A 19,334-nucleotide genomic window follows, 5' to 3' on the forward strand; every position below is an offset into this window, starting at 1 on the left:
CATGGAGAAGAGGCTGCCCAGAAATGGCTGCTTCTGTCAACTTGCATTTGTCTGCAGGTGAATGCGGGATTGATGGAAAGCAAGTCTGTACCAAGAGGGGGATCCCCCCTAGAAGAGTGAGCTTTGGAGCTCGTTCCTCTACAGCCAGAAGGACCTCATCCAGCCCCAGCCTGGTCTTGTACTAGTTCTATAGATGTGATGGTTCTAAAACCCTCCGAGCACACACCCTGCACCCTTAACAGTGACTGAGTGCTTAATACTGGCTCATGACACTTTTCCCAGAGATAATTTACCTCCCATCGGAGCCTCTGCTTTTCAGGCATTTTTCTGCAGTAGCTCTGGGCTTTTGTTTAAAACAAAATCCATTAAATACTCACGCTCATTCTCCAAAACGCCTTAGATCAGTACCTAAAACTTGAAACTCGTTTCCCCCCAGTGAAGAAATTACCTGGCCCTGATCCCGACTGTTCTTTCTTGCTCTCCTGGAATTGAAAAGTGCCTTTTGTGGGAGAATTTGAAAAATAATCACCACCAAATACTTCAAGTGGAATTCAGATTGGAGCCCTTTGCACATTTCATGCTGTCGTGACATTCTTGCTCAGGAATGAATCTGTTATGAAAGGTCTATTTTAAGTCGCACCTTCCAGAACTTTATTTTTGTCTCTGAAAGGAAAAGGCAGAGGCAGGGGCTGAAGTCTCCTGACTCACCAGGAGCTCGCCCTGGCTCTCTGGGAAGCCGGTGGGCTCAGAGCAGAGGACTCTGGCTTTGCGCTCAGGCCCTGCCGTTTCGGTCCATCAGGCTCTTTCATGCAGTGAAAAACACCTCCCCGCACCCCGCCCCACCGAGGACTTAGACACGCTTTCTCGGCTCTTGCCCGAAGGTGGAGAATGCCATCTGACCTTGGGCACCAACGGCCAGCCAGTCAGGTTTCTCACCTTTGCCAGGGGACAGCCCCTTCCCAGTCCCCCACTAACACCCCTCGCAGCCTGAAGGCTGATTCTGGGCCCTGGCAGGGGACCCGGGGTTGTTTCTCCAGGTGTGGAGGAGGGTTTCCACAGAGCGTCTTCTGCCCACTCTTGTCTGTTCATGGATTTTTACTAACTCCCGTTAAGAAGGAAGAATCCCAAATCTTGGAAATAAGGCAAATAGAGGACGTCATGCTTTTTCAAAGGCATCCTAGAGCACTGTTGAACAAGCCCTCCCGTCCTAGACCGGACACGGACACCAGAGCCTAAAGGCGGTGCGTGGGGGATGCTCTCCGGAGACACACCTGGAAGGTAGTGAGGAAGGAAGAATGGCGCGAGGAGAGGCTGACCTGCCGTGTGGCTGCCACGGAAGCCTCCGCCCATCCCGTAGGAAGCTCCGGAGTGGGGTGGCCCTTCAGTGCAGTCCCACCTTGAGGCCAGAGCCTAGGCTTCGTAACACCAGTTCAAGACACCCCCAGGGGTAAGGGAAGGAGGGGAGAACCTTGGGGAAGGCAGCACCCTTCCATCTCGGGCAAGTCCCAGCAAGCGACAGAGCTGGAAACTGTCAGCGGCTGGTACCCGCGGTGGCTGGGGGACAGGGCTGGGCCCTGAAGATGCATCTGGGCCACACCACAGGGTCATTCGATACCAAGTCATTTTTTTTTTTACAAGATAATGTAATAGTTCCCTGTGCTATGCAGTAGGTCCTTGTTGTTTATCTCTTTTATATATAGTAGTGTGTATCTCTTAACCCCATATTCCTAATTTATTCCCCCTTCCCCTCTGGCAATCCTAAATTTGTTTTCTATGTCCGTGAGACTGTTTCTGTCCTGTAAATACGTTCACTTGTATTATTTTTAAGATTCCACATGTAACTGATATCATATGATATTTGTCTTTCTCTGACTTACTTCACTTAGTGTTATAATCTCTAGGTCCGTCCATGTTGCTGCAGATAGTAATATTTTATTTTTCTTTATGGCTGAGCAGTATTCCATTGTATATATGTACCACATCTTCTTTATCCATTCATCTGTTGATGGACACTTAGGTTGTTTCCATGTCTCGGCAACTGCAAATAGTGTTGCTATGAACGTTGGGGTGCATGTATCTTTTCAAATTCGAGTTTTCATCTTTTCCAGATATATGCCCAGGAGTGGGATTGCTGGATCATACGGTAGCTCTATTTTTAGTTTTTTAAGAAACCTCTATACTGTTCGCCATAGGGACTGCACCAATTGATATGAAGTCATTTTAACTTCTTATTTATTATTGATTAAGACCCAGACTCTAGGGAATTCCCTGACGGTCCACTGGTTAGGACTCGGCACTTTCACTGCCAGGACCGGGGTTCAATCCCTGGTCAGGAAATTACGATCCTGCAGGCCGCGTGGCACGGCCAAAAAAAAAAAAAAAAAGACCCAGACTCTAAATGCTAACTTGTTTATAAGAAACTGATAAGTTGCCAAAGATGTTTGTCCAGTAGAGATGCAAACGACTCTTGTCTGGTGGAAAAGATAGCCCCAAAGGTAACAGTTTTATCGCCCTGTAGGACATTAGGCAGTTTTGACCTTAGCAAAGGTAACAGTTTTATCGCCCTGTAGGACATTAGGCAGTTTTGACCTTAGCAAAGGTAACAGTTTTATCGCCCTGTAGGACATTAGACAGTTTTGACCTTAGCAAAGTCATTGCCAGCAGTCTTTATTTCAATGACGACATATGCTTTAGTGTCTCGTACACTCCTGTGAATCAGCTTTACCATCCGGGTCCCTCATTCATGAATTTAATACAGCTTGGACCCCTGCAAAGCTGGGATTCCGAGGAGGAAGGAGGAGCTCCTAGGAAGTGGTCTTTGCCTCGGTCCCCGTCCTGGACCCCGACTCACTATACGAGCCTCAGTCGTGTCTTTAATTTTTTGAAAGTTAAACGTTGACACCTCTAGCACCTCCCATACAGGTGGTGTTGATGCTGCCCCATTCTGGTGAGCTCTGGTTCCTCGTCGGAGTCTTCACCTTGCGCCACAGAGGTCGGGGGCAAACAAGGGCGACTGTGTTCAGGGCAGAGCCTGAGACACAGCGATGAAGTCGCGAAGCTGTACGGCGAGGCCGGGAGGATCTAAGGCCCTGGGTTCAAATCCGTGACCTGCTGTAGCCATGTGGTCCCAGGCCAGGGACTAACCTCTCTAAGCCTCAGCTCCCACATCCTTAAGATGAGGCAACAAGCACCTCGAGGAGCTAGTGCACGTGAGGTGATTTGCCCAGAGACCGCCATAGAATAAGGATTCAATAAATGGCAGATGTTATTACTAGCCGTTCTTTTTTCATTGTGGTGAAGCACATAACATAAAATTCACCATTTTAGCCATTTTTAAGGATACAGTTCTGTGGCATTAAGTACAGTCACAAGTTGTACAATCATCACCACCATCCATTTCCAGAACTTTTTCCTCTTCCCCAACTGAAACTCTGTGCCCATTCACCACTAACTCCCACTTCCCCCTTTCCACAGCCCCACTGCTCTACTTTCTGTTCTCTATGAATCTGACTGCACCCGTGACCTTGTAGAAGTGGAATCGTACAATATTTGTCCTTCCATATCTGTCTATGTTACCTTGCATAATGTCTTCCAGGTTCATCCATGTTGGAGCCTGTGTCAGAGTTTGATTCCTTTCAAGGCTGAAGAGCATTCCATTGTGTGTACGGACCACATTTTGTTTATTCATCTGCTGATGGACATTCGAGTTGTTTCCACTATTTTGGCTGTTGTGACTTAACGCTGCTATAAACATGGGTACAGAAATATCTGCTTTCAATTCCTCTGGGTATATAACTAGAAGGAGAATTACTGGATCATGTGGTCATCCTATGTTTAACTTTCTGAGGTGTCACCATCCTGGTTTTCCATAGTGGCTGCATGGAAATTTTATATTCCCACAAGTAATGCTAAAGAGTTCCAATTTCTCCACGTCCCCATCAACATTTGTTATTTTCTATTTCTGTTTTTGTTCTTGTTTTTTTTCCTGTAATAGCGTTCTGATGGGTATGAAGCAATATCTCATTGTGGTTTTGATTTGCATTTCCCTAATGATTAGTGTGGTTGAGCATCTTTTCATACGCTTATTGGCTATTTGTATGTCTTCTTTGGAGAAATATCTATTCAAGTCCTTTGCCCATTTTCTTCCGATTTAATTTTTATCTTATGTTGGAGTAGAGTTGATTTACAATGTTGTGTTAGTTTCAGGTGTACAGCAAAGAGATTCAGTTATACGTATACATGTATTCTTTCTTTTTCAGATTCTTTTCCCATGTAGGTTATTACAGAGTATTGAGTCGAGTTCCCTGTGCTCTACAGTAGGTCCTTGTTGATGATCTAGTTTATATACAGTAGTGTGTGTCTGTTAATCCCTTTGCCCATTTTCTAATTAGGTTGTTTGGGGTTTTGCTGCTGAGTTGTAGGAGTACTAGCTATTCTCAAGAAGAAGAAAGCTAACCTGTGTCCTCCCAACACACACCCACCCGTGCACACGCACACACTCGCGCTCCAGGCCACGCGGTAGAGTTAGGGTGGTGGGACAGATCTCTGAAACACGGGGCAAGAAAGCGCCACAGCAGTGCACACAGACTTGCCTGGAAATCAGCCACTCAGGGCAGGAGTGCCGGCTGGCCTCAAAGGCGGACACTCCATCCAGCCCTGGAGCAAGTGGGGACACTGGCTTCATGAGGGCAGCTGCTCTAACTCGGGGACGTAAGTGGCCCATGGGCTTGTTTGTCTTCTTTGTAGTACGTTGAAGGTGAAGTATGGTGGGGAGAGAGGAGAGAAACAGCTGAGCAATTCCCTACCCCTGCTCAGCCTGCTTTCTCTCCCAGTCTCCCAGGAAGAACAGGGCCACCATTCTTGAACACAGCTTATATGTGTGGTCAGCAATCCGCAAGCCAAGGAGTACATCTCCCGTTGGGCAGACGCTCTTCGATGGTTTGCTCAAGGCCAACAGCTCTGAAGCCACAGAGCCAGGATTTGAGTCTGCCGGGTTCCAAAGCCCGAGCTCTCCCCAAGCCCGTATTCAACCTCCCAAAGCCCTGGGTCCACACTGCTGTCAGAATATCTGTGCAGTCCCAGGCCGATCCTCAAGTCGTTCTGGGTAGTTGTGCACACAGGAGCCCACCACAATCCAGGGACACAGGTGGCAGGAATAGGATGAGCTGCAGACGTACAAATCCCTGCTCCTCCTCCCTGCAGCTGTGCGGCCTCTTGATATTCATTTCTTCCTACGTAAACAGTAAGAACACCCATCTCGAAGCAACTGACAGAGGATTAATCTCCAAAATTTACAAGCAGCTCATGCAGCTCAATATCAAAAAAACAAACAACCCAATCCAAAAATGGGCAGAAGACCTAAATAGACATTTCTCCAAAGTAGACATACAGATTGCCAACAAAGACATGAAGGGATGCTCAACATCACTAATCATTAGAGAAATGCAAATCAAAACCGCTATGAGGTATCACCTCACACCATTCAGAATGGCCATCATCAAAAAATCTACAAACAATAAATGCTGGAGAGGGTGTGGAGAAAAGGGATCCCTCCTGCACTGTTGGTGGGAAGGTAAATTGATACAACCACTATGGAGGACAGTATGGAGGTTCCTTAAAAAACTTAAAGTAGAACTACCATACGACCCAGCAATCCCACTACTGGGCGTATACCCTGAGAAAACCATAATTTAAAAAGAGTCATGTACCACAATGTTCATTGCAGCTCTATTTACAATAGCCAGGACATGGAAGCAACCTAAGTGTCCATTGACAGATGAACGGATAAAGAAGATGTGGTACATATACACAATGGAATATTACTCAGCCATAAAAGGAAACGAAATGGAGTTATTTGTAGTGAGGTGGATGGACCTAGAGTGTGTCATACAGAGTGAAGTAAGTCAGAAAGAGAAAAACAAATACCGTATGCTCACACATATATATGGAATCTAAAAAAAAAAGGTTCTGAAGAACCTAGAGGCAGGACAGGAATAAAGACGCAGATGTAGAGAATGGACTTGAGGACATGGGGAGGGGGAAGGGTAAGCTGGGACGAAGTGAGAGAGTGGCATGGACATATATACACGACCAAATGTAAAATAGATAGCTGGTGGGAAGCAGCCGCATAGCACAGGGAGATCAGCTTGGTGCTTTGTGACCACCTAGAGGGGTGGGATAGGGAGGGTGGGAGGGAGATGCAAGAGGGAGGAGATATGGGGATGTATGTATATGTATAGCTGATTCACTTTGTTATAAAGCAGAAACTAACACACCATTGTAAAGCAATTATACTCCAGTAAAGATGTTAAAAAAAAAAAAGAACACCCATCGCAAGGGTTTCCCATGAGAACTCAATTGGAACCACTCTAATAACTTATGTAAAGTGTCTGGAAAAAGAAGGCACTCAATACATATAAATAGTAACTCTCTTTCTTTAGTTTTATCTAGAAATCCTGCCTAGTAAGCAATGTGCAGACAGAAATGGGGCAAATCTTAAGCATCCCTCCAAGTCATCCCCAAGCCCCTCCCGCCTCTTGCTTGGCAGCCTGGTAACATCCATGGAGATGAGTCACAAGACCAGCAGCCAGTCCTGTCTTGGCCACTTGCTTGCTGGGTGACCTTGGGCAAGAACCATAGCCTCTCTGAAGACCTAAGGAGATAGCACCCATGGAAGGATTTGATCAATTATAAAGGGCTGGATAGAAACTAACACAACATTGTAAAGCAACTATACTCTAATAAAAATTTTTAAAAATAAAAAAGGGCTGGGCAAACCAAGGTCGTGGCCCCGAGCTCAGAGACAGCCTGGGTGCAGACAGAGGCCATCATTCCACAGGTTTTCTCTTTCAAGGACAGCTGGACAAAGGACTCTCGTCCACAAAAGACTGGGGAAGGCAGTTTGGTTAATGGTCTTTCACCCAGAGGCCAAAAGGTGAAAGGTCACAGGGAGGCCTTGTCTACCGGGGGATTCCGGCAGAGAGGCCTGGGGGCCGGCTGCCCTTGGGGGGCCCAGAGCAACTGGCTCTCCAACCAAAGAAAGGGGCACTTTGTTCTCGAGATTCCAGGGAGGCTGAACGAGGAGGAGGAGGGTGGGCAAGACTGAGGCCGCCGGAGCTTCCCCCTCGCTTCCTGACCCACACGCTGGACACTCAGCAAAACCCAGTTGCTCTTCCAACGTCTCCGTTACTGTGATTAATTAGCATGCGTTGAACAGGCTCTAAAGCCGAGCCCCGTGCAAAGGAAGCAGGGCCCGAGGTAAGGCTGAGTTACATTTTTTTTTCTTTACTTTATATAGTTATTTTTTTATTTTATTATTTTAAAAAATTTTATATTTGGGTATGGTTGATTTACAATGTTGTGTTAGTTTCAGGGGTACAGCAAATTGATTCAGTTATACATACACATGTATCTATTCTTTTCAGATTCTTTTCCCATATAGGTCATTACAGAGTATTGAGCAGAGTTCCCTGTGCTATACAGTAGGTCCTTGTGGATTACCTATTTTATATATAGTGGTGTGTATACGTCAATCCCAGCCTAAGTTTGAGTTACCTTTAACATCCCATTCAGCCAATCTGGTGACCAAGGTTCAAGGCATTCACCTGTGTGACCCAGAGTGCGTTCCATTCTCTCTGAGTGCCCACTGTACATCAAGCTGTGCTAGGGAAGGGTTGGTGGGACACAAATGACCCCAACAAGGTCCCCAGCTTGAAGCCCAGGGACCAGCAAAAGGCTCAAGCAGAGGGAGGGCCGTACAAAGATCTTGCGGAAGGAACACCAGCTCCAGCTCAGCGGGGGAACGTCCATCCACCTGGGATTTTAAGAACACAAGAATCAGGGTGTCCCTCATTCCCACCCCTACACCCAGCCACCGGTGCCGGCCAACCCGTCTGACCCAAGGTCAAGTTGCCAGTCCCGGGCTGGGAGTGACGGGGAACCTTCATCCTCTGTGTCCCATTCCCGAATATCCTGAAGAAATCAGCACAAGTTTGGTTGGTGAAAAGGGCTGGTCATTCCAAACACCATTGAGCAATGCAGGCGTCTCGGCTTGACCTGTGATCTCACTAGTTCTTATTTCATCTTCTCAACAGCTCTGGGATGTGGTTCATGTCCCTACTTCACAGATGAGGCATCTGGAGATCAGAGAGAGGAGAAACTTGCCTAGGGTCACGCCGCGAGGGAGGGGGCAAGCCAGATGTTCCCAGTATGGGCCAGTGCACCATCTGGGTTTACCGAGCTGGGAGAAGGAAGCGACGAGTGGTGGCTGGAAAAAAAAAGATGCTTCCAGAAAAGCTTGTGACAGGAGGAGTATCTTGGACTTGGTCTACACTGGGTGTGGGTCTCCACTGAGTGTGGGCTTGGAAGTCAGGCAGCTTGGGTTCCAGTCTCATCTCCACACTCACTAGTCTCCTGACCTCAGCTTCTCCTGTAAAATGGAGATGATAATAGTACCCACCACTTGGGGTGGTTGTGAAAATTAAATAAGCTAGGGAAGGGAAAGTACTGAGAATAATGTCTGCAGCACAGTAACCCAGGTGCTGTTCTCTCATGTTGGGGTAATAACACCACCCCCTCTAATCTTACTACCGAAGGATGACAATGATTTTTGAGTATCTGTCCCGTGCCAGGCACCACGCCTGATGGTCTTACCTATATCATCACGACTCCTCACCACAATACTGCAAACATTGGTTTTTACGTCCCCCTTGAGGAAACAAAGCCAAAGAGGACACGGTAGCCAGGCTCCCAGGTGGCCCCAGCATCCCTCGCCTCCTGGTACCCACATCCCCGTGTAACCTCCTACGTGCAATAGGGCTGAGCTGTGTAACCAATAGGGTGTCACGGAAATGAGGTCGCGTGGCTTCTGAAGCTGAGTCACAAAGGACATGGCAGCGTCCACGCTGCCACGGGAGGGAAAGCTGGTCACCGTGTCCTGCGGACCCTCCAGCAGCCCTAAGGGGAGGCCGACGCGACAGGAAGCTGAGGCCTGCCGATGACCACTGAGTCGCCATCCTGTGAGCAGGCCAGGGGGGTCATGCATCCTCCGTGTCCAGCCGCCCTCCTGACCGCACCCTCCCAAGACACCTGCAGCCAGGACCGCCATCATAAATTTTTTAAAGACTCTTGTTTTGGGGGTAACGTGTTAGCCAGCAGATGGTCTTGCAGACAGAGCATGAGCAACTGGCCTGTAGATTAACAAGGATAAACCCAGGGCTGCCTGGCTGCAGAGTCCGTGCCCGTAGCCACCACCTCCCGGAGGACGGATGTCCAAAGCGGGCACGAAACAGAAGGAGGTTCTGGGTAGAGGTCTGGCCTCCCCACGCCGGAGCCTCCGAAGCGGAGTCCAGCGGGTTGGGGAGGAACGGTGCCTACAGATCCCCTGCAGGACGCTAAAGCCACTCCAGGCCGGTGGCCGCAGGCCGGCGGCCTCGGTCTGTATTTGCTGAGGGCCTGTGGGGAGGGGGGTGGTGTTCAGCTCGTTTGGAAGCCCCGGACTTGGGCCACTGGCCACGGCGACCCTCAGCATCCAGAGCGCCCCCCGAGCCTGGCAGCCGCCTGGGGGGCCAGCGACTTCGGTCCCGATGTGTCCACCGGCATCCCAGGCTGCCACCTTCCTGCAGGCAGGGTTACCCCCAGGCTGGCAGAGCCGCCCCTGGGGAGGTCCACTGCGGGGACGCCGGCGCGTTTCCCTGCTCCTCAGCGCCCGGGGGCCTGGAATTCAGCCTCTGCCCTCGATCTCTCCAGGAAGGGCCTAGAACCCACCCGAACCAAGCCCAGTGCTCCCAGCTCCTTTTTTCCTGAGCCGTCCAGCGTCCCAGGCTGAGCAGGAGAGCCGGAGTGCCCTGGCGCTAGGAAACGGTCCAGAGAGCTTTTGATCCCTTGCAAAAAAAGAAAGAAAAAAAAAAAGGGCATTTATTATCAGAGACTGTTTGTTCCAGGTTTCAGTGTCCTCAAGAGACAAAGTGAATTCTCTCTGCAGTTGAAGGGGCTTCAAAATAGAAAATCGGAGGGTGGAGGGGTAGGTCCGGGCCAGAAGGCAACATCCATCACCCAGGAGGCCAGGGGGGCGGTCACCACAGAGCCCTGCAACGGCTGCAGGGGCCGGGGGGCAGGGGAGGAGGGGAGAGGACAGTGTGGGTGCAGGGACGCTGGAGGCAGGGCACACCCGCGCATGTGCCTGGGCCTCCTTCGCTCAGCTTTGGTGGCCGCGGTCTGTGTGTCCCGGGCTCCTGTCCTCACTCTCTGCAGCCCCATCCATCCCTAAAGACCCTAGTCTTCACTGGGGCAGAGACCGCGAGGTGACGTGGCTGTCACTTTGCACACCCCGCAGCCCCCACGGAAACGCCACAGGCTGATCCTTAGGCTTCAGCCCACATGCCCCGGTAGAAGGCCCAGCCCCGTTCCGCCTATAGAGCTTCTAAATCTGTTCCCCGAGTGAGTCTCACTGTGAAACAGAGGAAAACTGAGGGGCTTTGGAACCAAGCGGACCTGGGTTCAAATTCTGACTCTCGGGCTACGCAGGACTCTCTGGGGACCCTGCGTCGGGTCCCTGCTGCCCTCAGCCCCAGGGTGCTGTTGGAGGACTAAGTACCTACTGTGTGTAGGGTGAGCAGTGCAAGGCCCGCGTGGGGTAGAAGCTCAAACACAATGGCTACGATTAGGCAGGATGAAGATGAAAAAACTGCAGTCCAGAGAGGGTGGGTGACAACCCCAAGGTCACAGAGCACATTGGAGGCAGAGCCCAGACCAGGCCTTGGGCTCCAGATCCCCGCTCACCTGGGTGTTTATTCCTCTAAACCAGCGTGACATCTCCCGACCCCATCTATGAAATGGGGCTGGGGCTGTACCTCTCTGTAGGGGATGTGTAGGGACAAAGGAGCAGAATGTGTGTGGACCCCAGAACCAAGTGCCTGGGTTCAAATCCCAGTTCTCCGTTATGAACTCTGTGACCCTGGGTAAGCTATCCGCATCGGGGCGCCTCAGTTCTCCCATCTGTAAACGGGACCTAATAAGGACCTACCGCATAGGCTTGTTGGGAGGATTCGATGGGTTCAGAGTCAGTAAACATCCCTCAACGAGAAGAACGATTATTCTGATGGCCCCCGGCCTGGGGGTGCCCACGCCACAGAGCTCGAGGCTCACCAAGCCCAGGGCAGGCTTCCGGGAGAAGGAAGGAGCTGGCCGCCACCCTGACCCCACAGAGGGCTTGGCAGGACAAGGACAGGGGGTGCCGGGCGCTGACCAGACAGGCCTGGGACGGGAGAGAAGACCAGGAGCCGTCCCCCCGCGCTGCCACCAGCCAGGCGTGACCCGACGAGGTCCTCCTGGCCAGCTCGGTGGAGCCGTGGGCATGCGGGCCAAACTCTTGGGTAACCGGGTTTTGAGCAATTCTCTAAAACAGCGCAAAGTCCCCAGGAGCCCGTGTCGGTGGCTGTTTTACATCCTTCAGGTTCGATCTCGTTGTTAAAGACAGTCATTAATCAGCCTCCTTTCTATTTTTAGACAACTCATGCCTAGCCGTCTGCCAGACTCTGGCTCCTCTCCCAGACCGGACTCTGTGTTCTGAGTTGTTTTTTTTTTTAAACTAGAACCGAAGCGATTTCTTAACACTCCCTCCAGGAGGGGGAAATATACAGAGGTCAGTTCTCGGCATTTCAGCAGCTCGCAAACTAGGGAGAATCAGGGCTTGTTTTTTGGCTACACTGAGAAAAAATTAGCTGTCCTGCTGACAGTGTGTTTGTTCCTTTTGGGCTTTTCACCCTGTCTTGTGATTGTGTCCTCAGGAGGTGGCTTCCCCTGTCCGATTGCGAGGGAATGGGGTTTTACTCCCTCACGCCTGTCATGAGTTTTTACGGGTTCCCAGCGGCTAGCGCAGTGCCCAAAGGCAAGGGTCTCCGTGAACTTTGCCGGGTAAATGCTCCTCCTTGCAACTCTCACCCCTCCGCCCTTCAGCGCCGTATGTGACTCACGGCGCGTGGCCTGGGGGGCGGGTGTTCACCGGCCCAGGTTGCTTTCCGCTCCCGCTTCTGATACAGGCCCCTCTTTCCACTCGGGGCCCAGCTCATGTGGTTGAGATGAGATGAGTCTTGCTCGTGGGGTCAGACGTGCGACCCAAACCCAGGCAGGGGTCCCATCTCTGAAGGTGGTTGGTAGGCGTGTGGATGGGCCTGTGAGCTAAGAAGAGCCCATCCGAGCTCCCCCAGAGGGCGAGACCGCTGTCCAATACAGCAGCCACCTGCCGCGTGAGGCTACTTAAAGTTAAATTAATTAAAGCTAAATAAAAACGCATGTCCCCAGTGACACCAGCCACATCTCAAGTGTTCAATAGCCACACGTGGAGAGTGGTTGCCGTGCTGTATGTCCCCACGTAGAACCGTTCGTAGGAGGCAGTACAGGGACTCCCCTGGTGGCGCAGTGGTTGAGAATCCGCCTGCCAGTGCAGGGGACACAGGTTCGAGCCCTGGTCCAGGAAGATTCCACATGCCGCGGAGCAACTAAGCCTGTGCACCACAACTGCTGAGCCTGCGCTCTAGAGCCTGTGCGCCACAACTACTGAGCCTACGAGCCACAACTACTGAAGCCCACGCGCCTAGAGCCCGTGCTCCACAAGGAGAAGCCACCACAATGAGAAACCCACACATCACAACGAAGAGTAGCCCCCGCTCACCACAACTAGGAAAAAAAAAAAAAAAAAGGCAATACAGCCTTCACATGGCTCTATCTCCTGGGACACTCATCCATGGAACCCAGGCATCATGCTGGGAAAACAGACCCACAGGGAGAGGCCCGGGTGGAGAGGAACCACAGCCCTTAATCCTCCGCTGCAGCCGAGCATCCAGGTGAGAGCACCAACCTGCCCACCGTCGGAGTGCGCTGTCCTGAAAGTGGATCCTCCGGGCCCCAGTGAAACCCAGCCAGATGACACCACGTGCACAAGGGATGGGGCTTCCCCACTGAGCCCCATCGAAACTGCAGCTTCAGAAGCAGTAGGTGACTACTACTGTTGTTCCAAGCCAGTAAGTTTGGGGGTGGTTTGTTCTGCAACCGCAGGTCGTTAGAACGAGATTCTGCCTTTGATTTACAAAAAGATAGCCCTGTGTCCTTAGAGCAAAGCCCGCTGTTGTCTTAAGCTACTTCGCGTGGGTTTATTTGACTTGTAACTGAAGAGTGAAAGCTATCGAAGGCCTCTTTTCCATGTTAGACGGGAGTGGGGTGAAGGAAAGTAAGTGAAGGCTGTCGTTCCGATTGGCACCCTCCGCGTGTTTTCACACAGAATCCTGAGTCTTTTCCACATGTATGTGTGCATTCGTGCAGCTGGAACATCAAGCTTTTTCTCCGCCTTGAGAACTTGTTATGAGACGTTGCACATAATGGACACTCAACCCCAGACGTGACCGTCAGCCCCAGGGTGGTCACGAAACCGGAAGATGGCTTCGCTGGAGAACAACGAGGTTTCTGAGCACGCGGGCTGCCCCTCCAGCACCCTGCATCGCTCCGCGGGTCCCACGCTGCGGCCACCCACCGACTGATCGGAAGAGAAAAGGAAGACCTAAAGCCCGCGGGACTTGGCTGCTTGCGCCCTTGGAGGTCAGATTCTGAACCATGGCCGGGACACTCACGGCTCCTAGGTGCCCTTGGGGAGCTGGGCCTTGAGCCACAGGTCCTTGGGATCCATCATCAGGACAGCGGTAAGAAACAGTCCATAAGAAGTTTCAGTCGATCAGGACGTGCCCATCACCTACGGTCACCACAGACCCCATCGCAACGAGACCTTGGTGTCATGTAAAGATTTCCAGGACATGTTGGCAAGAACCAACGTTGGATTCATGCAGTCCTTGAATAGCAACAGGGCCTTGACGTCTGAGGCAATGAGACTTGATCCAGCATCATCTCCAGGGATGAGGAAGTGCTGGCAGCAAAGGGGGAGGAGATGCAGCCCTTGCTCTGCATGTCCCCTCACCTGGCTGTGGAAGAAGGACTGAAACTAAGGCCCAGTACGATGTGCTGCCTTGATACTGGGAAACTGGGAGGGCGTTGAATGTCCTGCCTGTAAATTCCACCCGCCCCAAGCTGCTCCCGTGGGTGAGGTCCTTTAGCCGCACAACCCTCCCCGTCAAGGGACCAGGCGCACTTCCTGCTTGCCCCTGAGCGGTGCTTTTCAGTCTGCTGTACGCCCATGGAGTTCTTCAAAGGAGCCAACGTATCCTTCCAGGGGAGCCAGGGGGCGTCTTGCCCTCTTGCTACTACAAAGCCCACCCGCCTCCCAGAAACCTTGGTCACTCAGGCTGTGCCTGAGTGCAGCCCCCGTGAGCCTGCATCATGTGCGGTGTCCTCCTTCCCCAGGGTGAGGCTGTGTGACCCATGAGCGGTTGGTCTCATCTGTCAGGTGGTACGAATTCCTCCATCGCATAACCCTAGGGCATCGCGTAACCCTAGGCCAGGAATCCCTCCCTCACCAATGGGCTGAACAGGAGGCAGTTAAAACACTGGTCTCTAAAGAAGGTTCTGGGGTCTCCCCACCAGCAGCCTTGGTGGTGCTGGGAATATCAGTGCTCATCTGCTCTGTGGTCGGGCGCCTTTGCTCATCTTGGCCCAGGACCCCAGGTGCCTTCTCCTCATGACCTTCTTGGACATGGCCACCTCCTCTCTCCCGAGAGCTCCACGTCTTTTCTCATCCACTCTCCAGCAGCCCAAGGAGTCACGAGGGAAAGGTAAGCGCCAACCCCTATTTGACAGGTGAGGGCCTTGGGCTTGAAGAAGACTGTGGTCTTGGTGGAGGCCACACCCCTGACCTGGAGGAACTGGCCGTGTCTTCCAGGGCTGGCTCTGGGGACCCTTCACTGGTTCCTGAAGGGCATTTGGAGTTCAAGGCCAAGACAAGCAGAGGTGACTCATTCACTAATTCTTTCACTGTGGCTGTTCTTGGGGAATAAAGTCAGAGAATCTCACCCTCCTCTTCTTTTCAAAGTTCCCAGCCTTCCAGAGGGGAGGAAAGACTCAGGATTAGAATGCATTGAAGCTAAAATATGGCTACCAGTACCTTACTCTGTTCCGTTTACATTGTGTATTAGCTTCCTAGGGCAGCTGGAACAATCACAAAGTGGGCGGCTTGAAACAGCAGAAATGTGTTCATTCATAGTTCTGGAAGATAGAAGTCTGAAGTCTAGGTGTTGGCAGGGCCGTGCTCTCTCTGAAGGCTCTAGAGAAGAATCCTCCCTGCCCTTTCCAGCTTCTGGTGGCCCCAGCGGTCCTTGGTGTTTCTTGGCTTTCAGCGGCATCTCTCCAGTCTCTGCCTGTTCTCTCTGTGTCCTTCGCTCTCTTTAGAAGTCAGTCGTTGGATTTAGGGCCCACCCTGATCCAGTGTGACTTCATCTTAATGAATTACATCTGCAAAGACCCTAATTCCAAACAAGATCACATCCCGAGGTTCTGGGTGGACGTGAGTTTTGCGGGGGACACGCTTCAACCCCCTGAACGTTGTCCTCATTGGTGTGGTGGATCAGCAGCTCTTTGGGTCACCCCCACTGACTCCAGCTAACGCTGCAAGCGGGTGTGCTGTTCCCAGTTCCCTGAGAGCTTTCTCACCTCAATACTTCTTCTAAACCCACCCTCTTTCTTCACAAACCGCCCCTTCCCCTGCATTCCCTAGGTTGGCACATAGCGCAGCCATATATCCAGATATGACTCATGCCAAAAACTTGGAGGTCAGTCTCAACAACTCATACCCCTCACTTCCTCTGCCTCCAGACCTAAAAGCCACACAGTCTCCTGTGTGTTTATTCGCACACCTCTCACCTCCTCTCCACGCGTCTCATTTCTGCTTTCGGTCGTCATCACCTTTCACCTGGACCCTATGAACATTTCCCACCCCCATCCACCCTGCACCAGAATCAGCTAAAATATAAAACTGGCCGGGGCGTTCCCAACACCCCTTTGAAAACCCCTTGAAAGTGATGGACCCTCAGCTTCGGAAAAAATGCACACAGGCGTGTATCACACAACTTCACACGGAATTTCAAGGGCCTCACAAGATCCCATTACCCACAGGGCAAAGCTTCTCAAACCTTACATCACCTGGGGATCTGGTGAAAACGCTAGTTCCATCTCAATGCAACTGGGCAGGCCCAAGAGTCTGCATTTCTCCCAGCCCCCCGCTGAGGCAGATGCTGGTCATTCTTGGACCACAATTTGAGTGGGTGCATGATCACCATAGTGACCAGTTATTGTATCATCTTCTTTAATCCCTCCAGCAACGCTCTACAGGTGGCATTATTAGGTTAAAAAACTGAATTTTACAAACTTATGGTTACCAAAGGGGAAAGGGTCTAGGGCATAAATTAGGAGTATGAGATTAACAGATCTACGCTACTATATATTAAAATAGAATAGATAAACAACGAAGATTTACTGTAGAGCACAGGGAACTATATTCAATAACTTGTAATAACTTACAATGGAAAAGAATCTGAAAAAATACATGTTCATATAACTGAATCACTTTGAGGTACACTTGAAACGAACACAAAATTGTAAATCAACTATACTTAAATTAAAAAAAAACTCAGAATAAAACTGAGTTTTAGCCAGTGTAAGTAAACTGCCTAAGATGGTACCACCACCACGAGCAGAGCCAAGATCTGAGCCCAGATCTGTCCATCTCTAGGTTCTCTGCCTTTAACCCCACACGAAAATGCCCCACAAGCCTTTCCCGTCTCTTGTCACCAAGGCAGATGGACTGTCCTCTCCTTGGGTGCCTCTGGGCCAAGAACTTCCTTAAAGGCACCTGTAAGGTTTTCATCGTGATGACCTGTTTACACGTCTGTCTTCTGTGGCTTTGAACTCCAGCCCTTGACTGGGGCTCCACAAAGCTTTGAGTGACTGGGTTGGTCTTGCCCCCTCTGACCCGACCCCCGGCTGGGCACCCCCTCTGGAAACTCAGCCTGAGACTGGTTTTACCTTCTTGTTAGGTCAGCGGGCACCCCCTGGCTGCAAGAGCCCGGAGCGGAAAGGCCGGGCGCACTCCATCCCGCCAGAGGTAATTGTGTCTCTCGGCCAAGAGCCGGGCCCCTGCTCCTTGCCAACCATTCACGGGGGAGAAATGATGGAAAAGCTGGAGACACTGACTCGTGAGGAAATATGAAAAACGCGCAACAGTCCCCAACTGTGTTTAGCTTGGCTCGCACACAAAGGGGGGATGTGATAAGGGCTCCAAGTCAGAGGGCGGCTACGTGGGAGAATCCTGAGAGTGTGGCTGGGAGGGACCCCGCGCGGGGGGCGGGAAGCGGGATGGAGGGGACCAAGCTCGGGATCCGCGCTCCAGGGGACCAGAGCCTAAGGCTCCCACACGCCCCTCCACGCTTCCTGCACGGGGGTTCTGGCCGGGAGAGTTAAGCGTCTTCCCTCCAGCAAGCTCTCCAGCGCCCACCCTGGACCCGGCGCCCCCTCCAGGCTGGAGGGACAGCCGCTGAGGAGCTGGGGCCCACTCTCAGGCAACTTCTAGCCCACCAGCAAGAAGCGGTCCCTGCGGCCTCTGTGCTGGCGGTTCCCACTTTCTAGAATGTTCTTCCCCAGATATCCAGATGGTCAACTCACCACCATCGTGTTGGGATGACGCCGACTTTATAACCGACCCCCTTTTTAACATGGTCAACCGCACAAAGTACCCCCCGACCGCAGCCCCCCCAGATCCCACTCCTCCGTTCTGCCCATGTGCTCTGCGCTCCGGAGCGCTTGGCACTTTTCTAACACACGCGTAGTTACTTGTTTATTTTGTCTATTGTGTGTTTCCTGACTCGTCCCCCTGGGAAGAACCGGGGCCCTCTCACTGTCCCCTGAGGCTGCGGAGCCCTCAAGGCGACAGGACCACAGGGACCAAGGCTGGGTTCGTCCTCTGGCTCGGGGGTCCCTCTGGGGGTCCGAACACCCCTTCACATCTCTTCCATCCTGAGTCACCTCCTCTGAGCCTCCTTTCCTCCAGCTGCCCGTCAGGCGGGCTGGGTTGCCCACAACTGTAAAGAAAGAATTAGAAATCACCCGGCTACTGGGGATGAGATGACTGGGGACTCCCCGCCACGTGACCAGCCGCCCACACTGATTTGTCGTGGGAATGACGCAAACACCAGTCTCTCCCCCGAGCAGGAACACGTGTCCGTCACGTAGTAGCTGCTGCAAACGCCCCGTCGGGGGTTTCACACTCTACCGAGAGCAGAGGGGGCCTGAGAGGCCCAGGCTTCACCCCGAGTGAGTGGTGTTTTAAAAAGGAGCAATAAAACCAATTAAATAAACCCGAATCACCAGCAGGGGGTCAGTGTGAGTTCTAGGGGCAACAACTCAGGAGGTCAAATCCCAACAGCCTCTCAGTTCTGTGTGACCTCAGTTGAGTTGTTTAAAGACGCTGAGCCTCCGTTTTCTCATCTGAAAATGGGTGCATGACAGGACCGTCCTCACTGGCCAGCGTGAAGCTCAGAAACGAGTGTCAAGTGCTCAGCGCAAAGCAGGCGTAGGGAGCACAGTCGTACAGAACATCATGAAGAAGAGGAAAGTGGGAACGACAGGCACCGCTACCGGGGACTCAGTGAGTGGTTGGGAAGACGAGGCAGGGCCCAGGGGCTTCGGGGGATGCTGCCCCCCGCATCAGGGTACCCACGCCCTGATTTGGTCTTTGAGTCAGTCCGCAGCCTTCTCCAGCCCCCTGAGAAGAGTGCCCCCACCTCCTCCTGGCTTCACCCCGTCTAGACGGTCTTTCTCTTCCTCTGGGGCAGGGACCTCGTCTTATTCACGTCTTCCAGATCCAGATCCAAACCCAGCACTGTGCCCAGCAAGCATCCAATGCGTGTTTGTTAATGTAAAATGAGACCCATGTAGACAGTTCATACGTACCACCAAAGCTAAGTGCTTCGTTATAGACGCAGGTCAGCTGAGGCCCCTGCAGGTTACGGGCCCAGCCCAGGACCACCCACCCACTTATCAGCAGAGCCAACCTTGGCATGAGCCCCCTGACGCCGGGCCGCAGCCGCACCCACTGGGAGGGTTGTGCTGGTCGTGTGCCCTGGCACCCAGAAACCCAACAATGGTGGGTTGTCAGGAGGACGGAAGGATGGGGTTTACTGTGAATGAGACAAGAGCTCAGTGGGAAAAGATCTACTGTCCTCTGAGCAAGAGAAACAGAAGAGAGAATTCTAGAGAACCCAGAAGTTCAGAACAAGGACGAAACGTTCGAATCTTGGTAAATGCTACGTGTTGCCATCCGGGCCGGGACTTTTGAGGCCTCGGGGGTTTGCCAGGGGCAGGTAGGGGCGGGGAGGGGGGACAGGAGTGTGTGTGAAGGAGGG

The sequence above is a fragment of the Balaenoptera acutorostrata genome, chromosome 20, assembly GCF_949987535.1.
Source record: "Balaenoptera acutorostrata chromosome 20, mBalAcu1.1, whole genome shotgun sequence".
Classification (NCBI taxonomy): domain Eukaryota; kingdom Metazoa; phylum Chordata; class Mammalia; order Artiodactyla; family Balaenopteridae; genus Balaenoptera; species Balaenoptera acutorostrata.